Genomic DNA, 13,211 nt, shown 5'->3' on the forward strand with positions numbered 1-13,211 from the left:
AGATCTCAACATCAATACAGGAAGCTGTGTTGGACAGGACTCCTTCCTCCTTTTGAAATTATCTGACCCCACATGTCTTTGTTAGAACAATTGCAACTGCGAGCTAGCATCTGATGCCCCTCCCAACTGCCACTGCAGATTTTTCTATGTGCCCCAAAATCCACCTGGAAACTCTAGTTGACTTGGGGACATTGAGCAATTTTATGGACTGGGACTTTGCTAAGACCTGAGGGATTCTTACTCTGTGCAAGAACTCTCCGAATCTAGTGGAGACCATTGATTGTTCTCTTCTGTCCTCTGGCCCGGTAACCCACCAGGACCTTGCCCCATGCAGTCTCTTCTCTCTAAGGTCATCAGGAAATTCTCCGGTTCAGGTTAATTCAGGCCCACTACTCTGGTTGTCTTTGGTGTGCTATGGCTTGCTGCACATGACTGCTGCATCCGCTGGCAGAAGGAGACAGTATGTTTCTGCTCCCAGTATTGCTGGCAATCATGTCCAGAAGCCAATAAGAGAACAGGTGCTCTCTGCAGCTCATGCCACGACCTGGGTAGTCTCCATCCAAAGGGAAGAAGCCCATAGCAGTTAAAGGTGCCTACACAGTCCTATCTGCTGCTGTCAAGATACTATTCAACTATCATGACCTCATGGATGTAGTCAACAAAGGAAATGCAGATACCCTGTTCCCCACCCCCAAAGTATGAAGGGCCTATCAATTTCCAGTCCAGAGCTGAGCTTTCCTTTGGCCATGTATACGTCTTCCCAAACCAAAGCTGCAGGCTCAGTATGTCTACACTGCAAATAAATAAATAAATAAAAACACCTCACAGCAGTGACTCTCAGAGCTCAGGCCTACAGACTCAGACTCACTCTGTGGTGCTAAAAATAATAGTGTAGATGTTCCCACTCAGGGAAGTCACTCTTTGAGATGTTCCCACTTTGATGTTCCCACTTTGAGAGTCACCCTCCTCACTGGGTTTCAGAGCCTGAGCTCCAGCCCAAACAGGAATGTCCACACTGCCATTTTTAGCACTGTAGCATGAGCTCAAGTCTGTAGGCCTGGGCTCTGAGACTCACTGTTGTGGGATATTTTTATTTTGTTTTTGTTTTTTGCAGGATAGACATATCTTCAGATGCCAGTGAAAGGTATGATATAAGAACCTGAATAGCATTCATGCTCATAAAAGAGCTCTAAGATCCTTGGATGGTAAGTGCTACAGGATGAAGAAGTAGTATTTTTGTTTATTTGCTGGCTGGTAAAAATTAACTGTCTCTCAAGTACCATTGTCAGGCCACAGAATTTATTAGTTTTCTCTCAAAGGCAAAGCTTGTGATGTCAGCCTTTAAGATAGCTATTTGCCACAGTGGAGTTCTGTTGCTGAGTATAAAAGATATAGTAATTTTACTTTGGCAGTCTTAAGCCTGGTTACATTTGTGGTTGGGTTTGTCCTAATGTCTTTAACTGTTGGGTTTTGTGAGCTGATTTTCTCTACATGTATCCATCCCACACTATTTAACTTTAGGATGTACACTTGATGTTCAATAGTCTGCCAGAGAAAATAGGTCAGTACTTTATGATCACTGGGTAACCCGAGAGTGTGTTGTAAGTGTTAGGGCATGTCTACACTACAAAATTAAGTCAATTTTATAGAAGTCGATCTTTAGTAAGCAATTTTATACAGTCGATTGTGCGTGTCCCCACTAAGTGCATTAGGTTGGTGGAGTGCGTCCTCAATACTGTGGCTAGCATCGACTCACGGAGTGGTGCACTGTGGGTAGCTATCCCATGGTCCCTGCTGCCCATTGGAATTCTGGGTTAAGCTCCCAATGCCTGATGGGGCAAAAACATTGTCGCAGGGTGGTTTTGGGTACAAGTCGTGTGTCTCCCCACCCTCCCTCCTTGAAAGCAAATGCAAACAATCATTTCACGCCTTTTTCCTGGGTTACCATGCAGGCACCATAGCACGGCAAGCATGGAGCCTACTCAGCTGTGCACTGCTTTTGTGAGCATTGTAAACACCTCAAACATTATCCTGCAGTATGTGCAGAGCCTAGCTAGGAGCTGCCAGCACAAGGAAGATTGTGAGGAGGACATGGACACAGACGTTCCTGAAAGCACAGGATGTGATGATTGGGATATCATGGCGGCATTTGGACAGGTTGATACAGTGGAACGCTGATTCTGGACCCGGCAAGCAAGCACAGACTGGTGGGACCGCATAGTGTTGCAGGTATGGAATGATTCCCAGTGGCTGCGAAACTTTCACATGTATAAGACCACTTTCATGAAACTTTGTGAGTTGCTTTCCCCCACCCTGAAGTGCAGGAATACCAAGATGAGACCTGCCCTGACAGTTGAGAAGCTATTGGTGATAGCCCTGTGGAAGCTTGCAATGGTCAGTCGGGAATCAATTTGGAGTGGGCAAATGTACCGTGGGCGCTGCTGTGATCCAAGTAGCCAAGGCAATCAATAACTTTCTGCTAACAAGGGTAGTGACTCTGGGAAATGTTCAGGTCATAGTGGATGGCTTTGCTGCAATGGGGTTCCCAAAGTGTGGTGGGGCGATAGACGGAACACATATCCCTATCTTGGCACCGGACCACCTTGCCAAACAATACATAAACCACAAGGGGTTGTTCTCAACGGTGTTGCAAGCACTGGTGGATCACAAGGGCCATTTCACTGACATCGAAAAGCTGCAAGAAGGGATTTTCTTCCCAGACCAGAAAATTACCATTGGGGATGTTGAAATGCCAATAGTTATCCTTGGGGACCCAGCCTACCCCTTCCTCCCATGGCTCATGAAGCCGTACACAGGCAGCCTGGACAGCAGTAAGGAGCAGTTCAACTATAGGTTGAGAAATGCAGAATGGTGGTAGAATGTGCCTTTGGACATCTAAAAGGGCGCTGGCACTGTTTGCTGAGTAGGTTAGACCTCAGTGAAACCAATATTCCCATAGTTGTTGCTGCTTGCTGTGTGCTCCATAATATCTGTGAGAGTAAGGGGGAGACGTTTATGGTGGAATGGGAGATTGAGGCAAATCACCTGGTGGACAATTTTGAACAGCCAGACACCAGGGCAATTGAAAGAGCACAGCGAGGAGTGCTGCGCATCAGAGACACTTTGAAAAACAGTTTCATGACTGACCAGGCTATGATGTGACAGTTGTGTGTGTTTGTTGTGGATGCAAAGCTGCCCACTTTGGTGAATGTACTTCCCTGTAAGCCAATCCCTTCCCCCCTTCAACCACAGGTAGCACAGGAAATAAAGTCTGTATAGTTCTGAATCCATTCATTCTTCATTTATTAAAAAAAAAAAATTGAGATCACTGACAATACAGACTAGTAAAAGGTTGCCTGGGTGGGGGGCGGGGAGGAGGGAAGGACAAGGCCACTTTGCTTATTGTAGCCACACTACAAATCAAAACTGTTCGAATGACAGCCTTCTGTTGCTTGGGCCATCCTCTGGAGTTGAGTGGCAGGGTGCCCAGAACTTCTCCTCCTCCACCATCACCACCACCAACCCGTGTTCATGGGCATCTTGGTGAGGAGGATATGGAACTTGGCAAGGAGGGCAGGTGGTTACACAGTGGATGCAGCGGGTGTCTGTACTCTAGTTGCCTTTCCTGCAGCTCCACCAGACGCCTCACCATGTCCGTTTGCTCCCCCATTAGCCTCAGTGTGTTCTGATCACACTCACTGTATGCTTTCCTGGCCTCTGCCACCGAATGCCTCCATGCATTCAGCTGTGTCCTATCAGTGTGGGAGGACTGCATGAGCTCTGAAAACTTGTCATCACAAGTGTGTTTTTTTCGCCTTCTAATCTGCGATAACCTCAGGGACGGAGTTGATACGGGGAGCACAGAAATATTTGCAGCTGCAGGGGGGGAAGGGAAAGTAGAATTTAAGAAGGTAAATTTGAGAACAAATGGGAGACTCTTTCACCGTGAATCAAGCGATTCACAGCAGACAGCACATGTGCTTTAGGTACAAGGTTGCATTTTGCCTTTTATATTGAGCGCCTGCCGGTATGGTGGCACACCACACACGACTGGGCAACAGAATTTGGTTTCCAGATAGCCATGGTAAGCCAAAAGGTATGCGGGGTTGGCTTCTTCCGCTTTCATAACATGTGGGAATGGTTTCAAACTGCAGTGCCCTCCTTTCCCATAGCAACCAATGCTGGTTGGTTTTGCCATTGAAAAGGAGAGCCTGCAGTTGCCGATTAAAAGGAGGGGCTGTGGGTTTTGGGGTGGATGTGCAGCACACCCCTCCCAGTGGGGCTATTCTCCAGGATGATCCCCAAGCACAAACAGCCCAGCATGACTGGCGTCTAATGTGCTGGGGATGACCAAACAGAGGGTATCATAAATATAAAAGGAAGGGTAACAACCTTTATGTATGCAGTAATATAAAATTCCTCTTGGCCAGAGGTACAGAGTCCCCTTACCTGTAAGGGATTAATCAGTTCAATTAACCTAGCTGGCACCTGACCAGAAGGACCAATGGGGAAAGAAGATACTTTCAAATTGGGGGTGGCTGAGGGAAAGGCTTTGTTTTTGTGCTCTGTGTGTGTTCTCTCCAAGACAAGAGAGAGACCAAGCAAGTAATCCAACTCCTACTGAATGATGCATCTAAATTACAGGAATAGTAAGTAATAGCAAGGAAATGCGTTAAATTGTTAAATGCTACTTTTGTTTTAGCTTGTGAATTTTCCCTATGCTTAGAGGGAGGGTTTATCCCTGTTTTTTGTAACTTTAAAGTTTTGCATAGAGGGGAATCCTCTGTGTTTTGAATCTGATTACCCTGTAAAATTACCATCCATCCTGATTTTACAGAGGTGCTTCTTTTTACTTTTTTTTCTTTATAATAAAGTTCTGGGTTTTTTAAGAATCTGATTGGGTTTAGTGTCCTAAAAACCCAGGGATTTAGTCTGTGCTCACCTGTACCAATTGGTGAGGATATTATTCTCAAGCCTCCCCAGGAAAGGGGGTGTAAGGGTTTGGGGGGATATTTTGGGGGAATAGGAACTCCAAGTGATCCTTTCCCTGAATCTTTGTCTCAATCACTTGGTGGTGGCAGCATACCATCTGTCCAAGGACAAGGCATTTGTGCCTTGGGGAAGTTTTAACCTAAGCTGGTAAAAATAAGCTTAGGGGGTCTTTCATGTGGGTCCTCACATCTGTACCCCAGAGTTTAGAGTGGGGAGGGAACCCTGACAGAAGGGATTGCTATTCCCTTACAAAAATTCCCCTATTTCAACCAGGTGACCATGAATGATATCACTTTCTCCTGAGGCTAACACAGAAAGATAAAGACCGAATTTTGCATGAATGTGACCAAAACCCAGGACCATTTGCTGCCATGCTTTGTGTTGCAGTGATTCCAGACTACTTGCTACTGGCTTGGCGTGGTAAAGTGTCCTACTGTGGAGGATGAAATAAGGCAGCCCTCCCAGAAACCTTCTGCAAAGGCTTTCAGAGTACCTCCAGGAGAGCTTCATGGAAATCCAAAAGTTCCTGGGGCTTTTCCTGTGTACCTGACTAGTGCATCGGAGTTCAAAGCACTGTCCAGAGCAGTCACATTGGAGCACTCTGGGTTAGCTCCCAGAAGCTAATACCATTGAATTGCACTGCATCTGCACTACCCCAAATTCAACCCAGGAAGGTCGATTTTAGCACTACTCCCCTCATGGAGGAATACAGCAGTCGATTTTAAGAGCCCTTTAGGTCGGCGGAACGGGTTGGTTGTGTATGCTCCTTGCTTATAAAACCGACCTAACGCGGCTAAATTTGACCTAACCTTGTAGTGTAGACCAGGCCTTATAGTAGAGGCAGAGTGGATGAAAATTATAAATTTATGGTAAGTTCCAATATGTTCTGATTTGAGTTTCAGATAAAACTGTGACTGAAATTTTTCCCTTTTATTCATCTCTGGAGGAAATTAAGTTGGTGGGTGCATTGCAGGAGGTTGTATGTTGTATTGTTCTTGCCTGTTGGATTCCAACACCAATTCTGAAACTAAATTTTAAAAAAATTATTCATAGTTTTTATTGGCTAAAACTAGCCACATTAAATTGATGTTTACTATATATGCCAGATGAAAGCAACGGTGGAAAACCATTAATTGTGAAACATTTCATCCTCTGGAGTTTTATCTAATTGTTTGTGCCTGCAAGCTACCATAAAGCTAAATGCATCTACTTACGTAAAATAGTGCACTGTTTTGATGAGGTGCATTTACTATTCTAATGGTTATTTTAGAGGTCGAAGCTTTAAATGACCGCCACATGGATAACCCCCTGATACTTGCAAAGTAATATGTTTGCTTTTCAATTTAGTCAAGTTTAATTCCATATCCACTTAGAGAACTACTGGGTAGTTTACAAAGGTGCTAGCTATATCACACAATATCAGACCAGTTCTATGAGCAAAACTTGTCAACATGGATTTGTCAAATAAGAACCAACCCTTCATTCTTTTAAGCACTTTTTAGTAGTATTGATAGTTACATATGGAAAGTTGTTAATTTCCCGTGAGAGTGAATTTAATTTTTTTTAATTCACTTAATTTTCATAGGGTTGGGCATTTAATTTAAAAGGTATTGCAGAAACACTCTTCTTCAAGGTTGTTTCTATATTATTGATGCAAAATTACATAGGTGTGGTACACGTTATGGGCACATTCTGAGGCTGCAAATCAAAACAGAGTGCACCCAGCAATCAGAAAGTGCTATGTGACATTGAAACGTCACAATTGTATATTATGGTTTAGAAAATGGTTATTTTCAGTTTGGCAAACAAGTTCCACTCAGATAGAGTTATGGAGAATTAATATTCTCTTCTCCTCCTTCAGTTGCAGGAAGGAGGAAAGTGGCAACTTAGATTACTGCCTTGTTTTACTATGGTTACAAAATAAGCAGAAAAAAGAGTTTTAAAAATAGAGAACTTAAATAATAATTTTATTTTTCAGGTTACCCTGGCTTTCCCCTAGCAGAACTGAAGATGTAAGATAGAGAGGGTTTAATTTACATAAATGTTTGTCTTAGGTTTTCAGTAGGAACTTCAAGGAAGCATACTGACCTGCAGTTCAGTGGAGAAAACTGAAGGAGAGTTAGAAGGGAGTTTATTTCTTGCTCCCTGACATTTGTTATTGTGGATGAGTTAAATAGAAGATTCTTCAAGGTGGGCCCAAGCACTGCCAATGCAGGATGCTCCATTTGGACACTCTACGGCACTATGAGTATTCACAAAATTCATCTAATGCAGGCTGCTATAGATAGTGTAGGTGTACAAAAGGGGTATCTAAGTTTCAGGTCTGAACTGGTTTTGAGGTCATAGATTCCTTTAGTATAAACTTCAGTTTTGTCCCTTGCAGATATTCGTAGTGATTGCTGCTGCTCCTGTGTTGATATGTCTATAGCCTGGTGGCTTCCTGGCAGAGGTGATTTCTCATAGTTCGCAAGAAGACCTAGTTGGGAGAACATGGAGAGGATGTACTCTAGGGCTGTTGCAAGTCTCCTGCTGGGAACTGCCTCTGAACAGCCAATTGTCTAGATATGGGTAGGCATGAATGTCTTTTCTCCTTAAATGTGCTACCACCACTGCCAAGCGTTTTGTGTTTATTTATGGGAAAACAGGAAGCTTTACAAGACAAAGAAAATTCACTTTTTTTTCATTCTCCAGCTCTAAAAAGTCCTAAACTTAAGTCTCCTGGAAGCAAAAGAATGCTGACTTCACTAGTGAATTTACAAAATTCTGAATTCCTTCAAAAAAATTTCATGCAATCCTTGCTTTAAAATTGGGGAAGAAATACTTGACGTAGAATGAATGAGTATGCAAAGGTATAATCTGTGGATATTATTTAATCTCTCATGCATACTTCAAAGATTTTAAAATTAAATTAAGTATTTATTAAAAGAAAGTTTTCAAAAACCTGTGGATTAGAAATAATATTTTCTCAAAAAATAATAATTTGGCTGCTGTTCCTGAGATCTGTCTAAATTTTTAGTAACTCGTGTGTTTTAGATATTATGTAACAATGTAACTTTTTTCATTATGATTAGGTGTACAAATGTCTTCAGGAAATGAAGGTGAATACAATTCAGTGTCTCAAAAAATGGACGCAGACTTCTGGGTTATTTTCCATCATTCACTTCTTATCTACAGCGATGTATATTTCTTTCAAAATGTTCAATTTTGAACTGCTGGACTCTGAATGGTGCTGATCACTTAAAGCAGATCAGGTGATTCTTGTTCCTATTCCTTTAAACTGTCCATGTGTTAGCCAATACATATTTGTTAGACGTAGTATAGGTGCCCGGTATTAATATAATATACATTTTACTTTGATATATATAAGTGTTGTGTGTTGGGAATTTATGCTCTCCCCACAATTCTGTTCACCCATGTCAAGTATCCTACAACACTGAAAAGCTGACGTCAGCTTTGGAATTAGAAAATAAGAAACTTTTCAAAGCAAAGATGCATGAATATTTTGTACCAAGTATAGTTAGGGAATACTTTCATATCTCATCAACACTTGGAATGTAGTATTCAAAATGAGATATGGAAAAGCAGAAGGCAGTGCCACGAACAACCTGGCACATACAAGCAGGTTAAACTTACACTTCAAGTGATGTTTAAAGAATTTTGCAACTTGTAAAATCATACTATAAATATTACTAACTGAAATGTGTATCTTTGAAGCACACCTTCTTCTCTGTAAGATGAACATGCTGTGAGATAAAAATTGCTTCACGGAAGGAGGGTATGTTTGTCTCCTTTTCATACTGTATTGCTTTGGCTTTAGACAATATATTTGGCTTTGTTCAGTTAATTGGTCTCTTGGACATTTTTAAGAATGAATCACTAGTGTATTTGAACAATAGTCTACAACTTTTAGTGAATACATGTATATATTCATTGTGGAGGTCAAGTAGAAATGATCTTGGTTCTATTTTATTTTGTATGGAGTTTAACAATAATTGCAATAATTATTTTGGATTTACACCAGTAGAAATTATGACCGAATCCATCCAGGAATGTTCTAATCACATTATTTTTGGAAAATCAGCACATAAAAGTATTGATTGTATCCATTGATCACTATTTAATTGGGACTTTTTCTATTACTTCAGGATATTTTTTTGAATTATTGCTATGATCTAGGTTTCTTTTGTTACCATCTACTTGTTCTGCAATGCTTGTTACTTCAAAAATTAAAGCATCAGAGTTACTTTGGATTTGCATTGGTGTAACTGACAGCAGAACTTATCGGTCGGAGTCTTGTTAATATTTGGATCTAAAACAGCTAACACTAAGGTAATACTTTGTGACTACAAATGTGAGTTGAAATTTATATAAATTAGGCTTCTTGTATAGTATGAAAATAAAGTTTTTCCCAGTTTGTGTATACTCCGTCCTCTTTAAATGTGGTAAAATGGGCTTTAACAGCCCTAGTTCTAGCTGGAGGAGGATTTTCCTCTGGCATAGAAACTGATGAAGACAGCGATAAGGCTGCCATCAGGGAACCCTGGCATAGGAGGTGAGGCTGGGGGCAGGAAGGGTGTATTGGGGATAGAGCTGCCGCATACAGCACTGAAGAGATTCTCCACTATGGGCAACTCTGGGAGGCTGCTGTAATTTAGACACTCCATTGAGGCAGGGGTGCATTTCAATCCCCTGGAGCAGCCCAAGATTGGAAGGCTGCAAAGGAAGGCTGTCTAACTTACCTCTCTTCCCTGGGCTGCAAATTATATGCTGCAGCTCTGAGAGGCATAGCACATAATCTCACCCTGGGCCTTTAATATGTTTGTAAATATATTTGTTAGATGTTCTTTCTTCTGCTGGCTTTTCTCCTCTGCATATGCCTATAATCTCAGAATGTATTTAAATGCATACATCATACCTTCGCTGTGGGTGTATAATCAATTTAAGTTGTTGGCTTGGGAGTTAGTGGTAAAGCGAACAGAGAAACAAACAGCAAATCCGTGCTTTCTAACACGTTTTGTAACAGAAGCAATGGAATCATGCGAATGGAGAAGGTTTTGGTAACATTTGGTGTACGGTATGCGGTAGAGTGATCCTGTACTTCTAGTTCATGCACTTAATGTAGCCTCTGGAATAGAGCAATTTTTGCATTTTTATAGATCTGGCTTGGGAATATCAGAAGCTGAAGGGAGGTTGGTGCCTAAAGAGCTCCAACTGCCCTAGGATCCTCTGAAAATCCGGAGGTGCTTATGCTGGAGGGAAAGTATTCCCTTTCCAGTCAGGTGACTTTCACTCTGTTTCCTTTCTGAGATGAGACGTACTGTGCACTCTCTCAAGATGATAAAGGCCAGTCCTTCTGGGCAGGCTTGGGTGGTGGAATCAAAGAGAAGCTCTTTGACATCTGCGTCTTTGCTCTTTTATGATAATAAAGTGAGATGAACTTTAACTGCCAACTACTGGGTTATTTGGCACTGTACCAACCCACCTCAGAGGTAATGAATTACTGTTATTCCTTGAATAACACTGCTACATTTAAATACTATTTAAACTGGTGTTCAAAAGTTCAAACCTTTTCAATGGTCTTTAATCCACTAAGGTCAGTGGGCTAACATTTGGCACAACAGCAGAGTTTAAAGGTGAGCTATTTTTTCTTAGCGTCCAGACCTGGAGAATTCAAAAGTAGTGTCCCTTGGTCCACACATATATCCTGACTTGCCTCATGGTTTTGTCCAAGGTGAAAAAGGGCAGGGTGGAATGACCATCTCTTCAGTTCCTTCTCCCCCTCTGCTACAGATCTGTTGGATTTACAGTGAAGGAAGTTGGGAGATGGAATACAAATAAGGACCACACATCTCAAAGAACCTCCAGTTATAGGTAGGTAACCTCTTCTTCTTTGAGTGATAGGTCCCTTTTGTATTCCACTGAGGGTGATTAACAAGCAGGACCTAAGTTGTGGGAGAGTGTGCGGATGAAAATAGAAGGGTTGAGCGAGGGTGGAAATGGAAGGACAGACACACCAAAGGAGGCATCCACCACCAAGTCTTGCACCAAGGCGTAATACATAGCAAAGGTGTATACTGAACTCCACATGGCCGCTTTACAGATATCTCAAAGCAGTAAATCCATGGAGGAAGGCCATGGTTGAAGCTTGGGCTCTTGTGGAATGGACCTGTACCCCAGAGGTTGGCAAGAGGCCAGATAATTGATAGCAGAGTGTAATGCACCCCAGAATTCACTTGTAAATCCGTTATGTAGAAATGATCTGTCCCTTAACTCTTTCAGCTATTGCAACAAACCGTCTAGGAGATCTCCTGATCAGTCGTGTCCTCTGCAGGTAGAAGGCCAACACCTGATGGACATCAAGAGAGTGGAGTCGCCATTCCTCTTCAGAGGTGGGTGGCTTTTGGGAAGAAAGCAGGTAAGTGAATGGATTAATGTTAAAATGGGAGATGGCCTTTGGCAAAAATTTGGGATGCAAGCATAGGGAGACTTTATCTTTATGGAAAGTCATGAAAGGAGGGTCAGCCATCATAGCCCCAAGTTCACTATCTCATTGAAGTGATAGCAGCAAGGAAGGCAACCTTCATGGAAAGGAGGGACATAAAACATGATGCCAGTGGTTTGAATGGTGGCTTTGTAAGTACAGATAGAACCACATTGAGGTCCCACTGAGGAGCGATGGGTTGTACAGGTGGGAAGGTTCTGATGAGGCCCTTCAGTGGATGGGTAAAGACAAAGTGAAAGGTGCTAATTACTGTAGGTGGACCTTGAGAGAGCTGAGGGCGAGACCTGATGACTTCAAGAACAGGAAGTAATCCAGAAGGAGGGGAATCCCCTGCTGCTTCTGGGGAAGGTCCCTTGCACTCTTCCCAGGAGGTGAAGCGTTTCTACTTGGCTTGGTAACAATGCATAGTGGATTCCTTCCTGCTGATGGAGAAGATGTTTTGCACATCTGATGAACATGCCCGTTCTAGAGAAGATGCCCATCCAAATACCACACTCTGAGGTGATGCATCTATGGTTTTGGATGGCCATTGTGCTGCGTCAGGAGGTCAGGGAGAGTGGGAATGGGCAGAAATACAAATCAGGTAGGGAAATCAAAACTGTCTGGTCCAGTAGGGGGTGATCAGAATGACTGTTGCTTTGTTTCATCTGATCTTGTGAAGTACTCGTGGTAGTAGCGGTAGAGGAGGAAAGGCATAGTTGAGTTATTCCGACCAGGGAAGGAGGAGAGCATTCCCCTGACACCAGTGCCCTAGACCTCCTCTGAACCAATATGTGATGCGTTTTCTGTTCACTGGAGATACAAAGAGGTCTCTGGTCGGAATTCCCCATTTGTCAAAGATGTCCTGTACTACAGTGCTGTGGAATTCCTACTCGTGGTCAATCACAAACTGCGTTCTGAGTGAGTCTGCAATCATGTTCAATGTCCCTGGGAGACAGGCTGCAGATAAGATGATTTGGTGGGAATGCACCAATTCTAAAGAGTGACTGCTTCTGAGCACAGAGCTGTTGACTTTGTGCCCCCCTGTTTGTTGATGTAGCAAACAGTCGTGGTGTTGTTTGAAACAATGACAATATGATGGGTGTGGATGAGTGGGAGAAAGGCCTGACATGCCTTCCTTACAGCTCAGAGCTCCAGCATGTTTATGTGCATTCTGGACTCTTGAAGAATCCATGTTTCCTGTGCCATGTTTGCCCATATGTGCTGCCCAACCCAGGAGGAAGGTGTTGGTGATAATAGTCTTTTCTGGGGAGCAGACCTTACGTGGGGATGAGAGATGAGATTATCTTGGTGGGGACTGTCAGCATGAGGTCCGTGATGTGATGAGTGGGTGAGTAAACCATCTATAACCACATTTGGAGGCAGCGAAGCCATGAAGCCATGTGGCCCAGGAGGGATAGGCAAGTCCCGGCCAGGACCAATGGATTGTTGACTCTGCGAGTTATGAGTTCTTGCAGAGTCTAGAACCTGTCCCGTAGTAGGTAGGCTCATGCTGTGACTGAGTTGATGGTGGCCCTTTAGAGTTGATTTTTTGACATTGATACTGACTCCAAGGGAAGAAAGGAGGACAAGCAACATGGAGGTTGAAACTTGGGCCTTGCATCTGGATCATGCTGCCAGGAAACAGTCATCGAGATATGGGACAATGAGGAGCCGATAATGCATGATGTAGGCTGCCACAATGGCAAAAACCATGGTAAAAACTCAGGGAGCAGTG

At 43.0% G+C, this 13,211-nt stretch overlaps 1 long non-coding RNA gene across 1 annotated transcript; it reads left to right on the plus strand.

Moving 5' to 3' along the window:
* The first annotated feature begins 1,838 nt into the window (after window positions 1–1,838).
* Window positions 1,839–11,375, plus strand: LOC142073385 (uncharacterized). The gene is made up of 5 exons (XR_012670236.1): window positions 1,839–2,229; window positions 7,376–7,560; window positions 8,064–9,321; window positions 10,783–10,863; window positions 11,272–11,375. It is a non-coding gene; the product is annotated as an uncharacterized LOC142073385 (long non-coding RNA).
* Window positions 11,376–13,211: the final 1,836 nt, after the last annotated feature.

This window comes from Caretta caretta, chromosome 10 (assembly GCF_965140235.1).
Source record: "Caretta caretta isolate rCarCar2 chromosome 10, rCarCar1.hap1, whole genome shotgun sequence".
Classification (NCBI taxonomy): Eukaryota; Metazoa; Chordata; order Testudines; family Cheloniidae; genus Caretta; species Caretta caretta.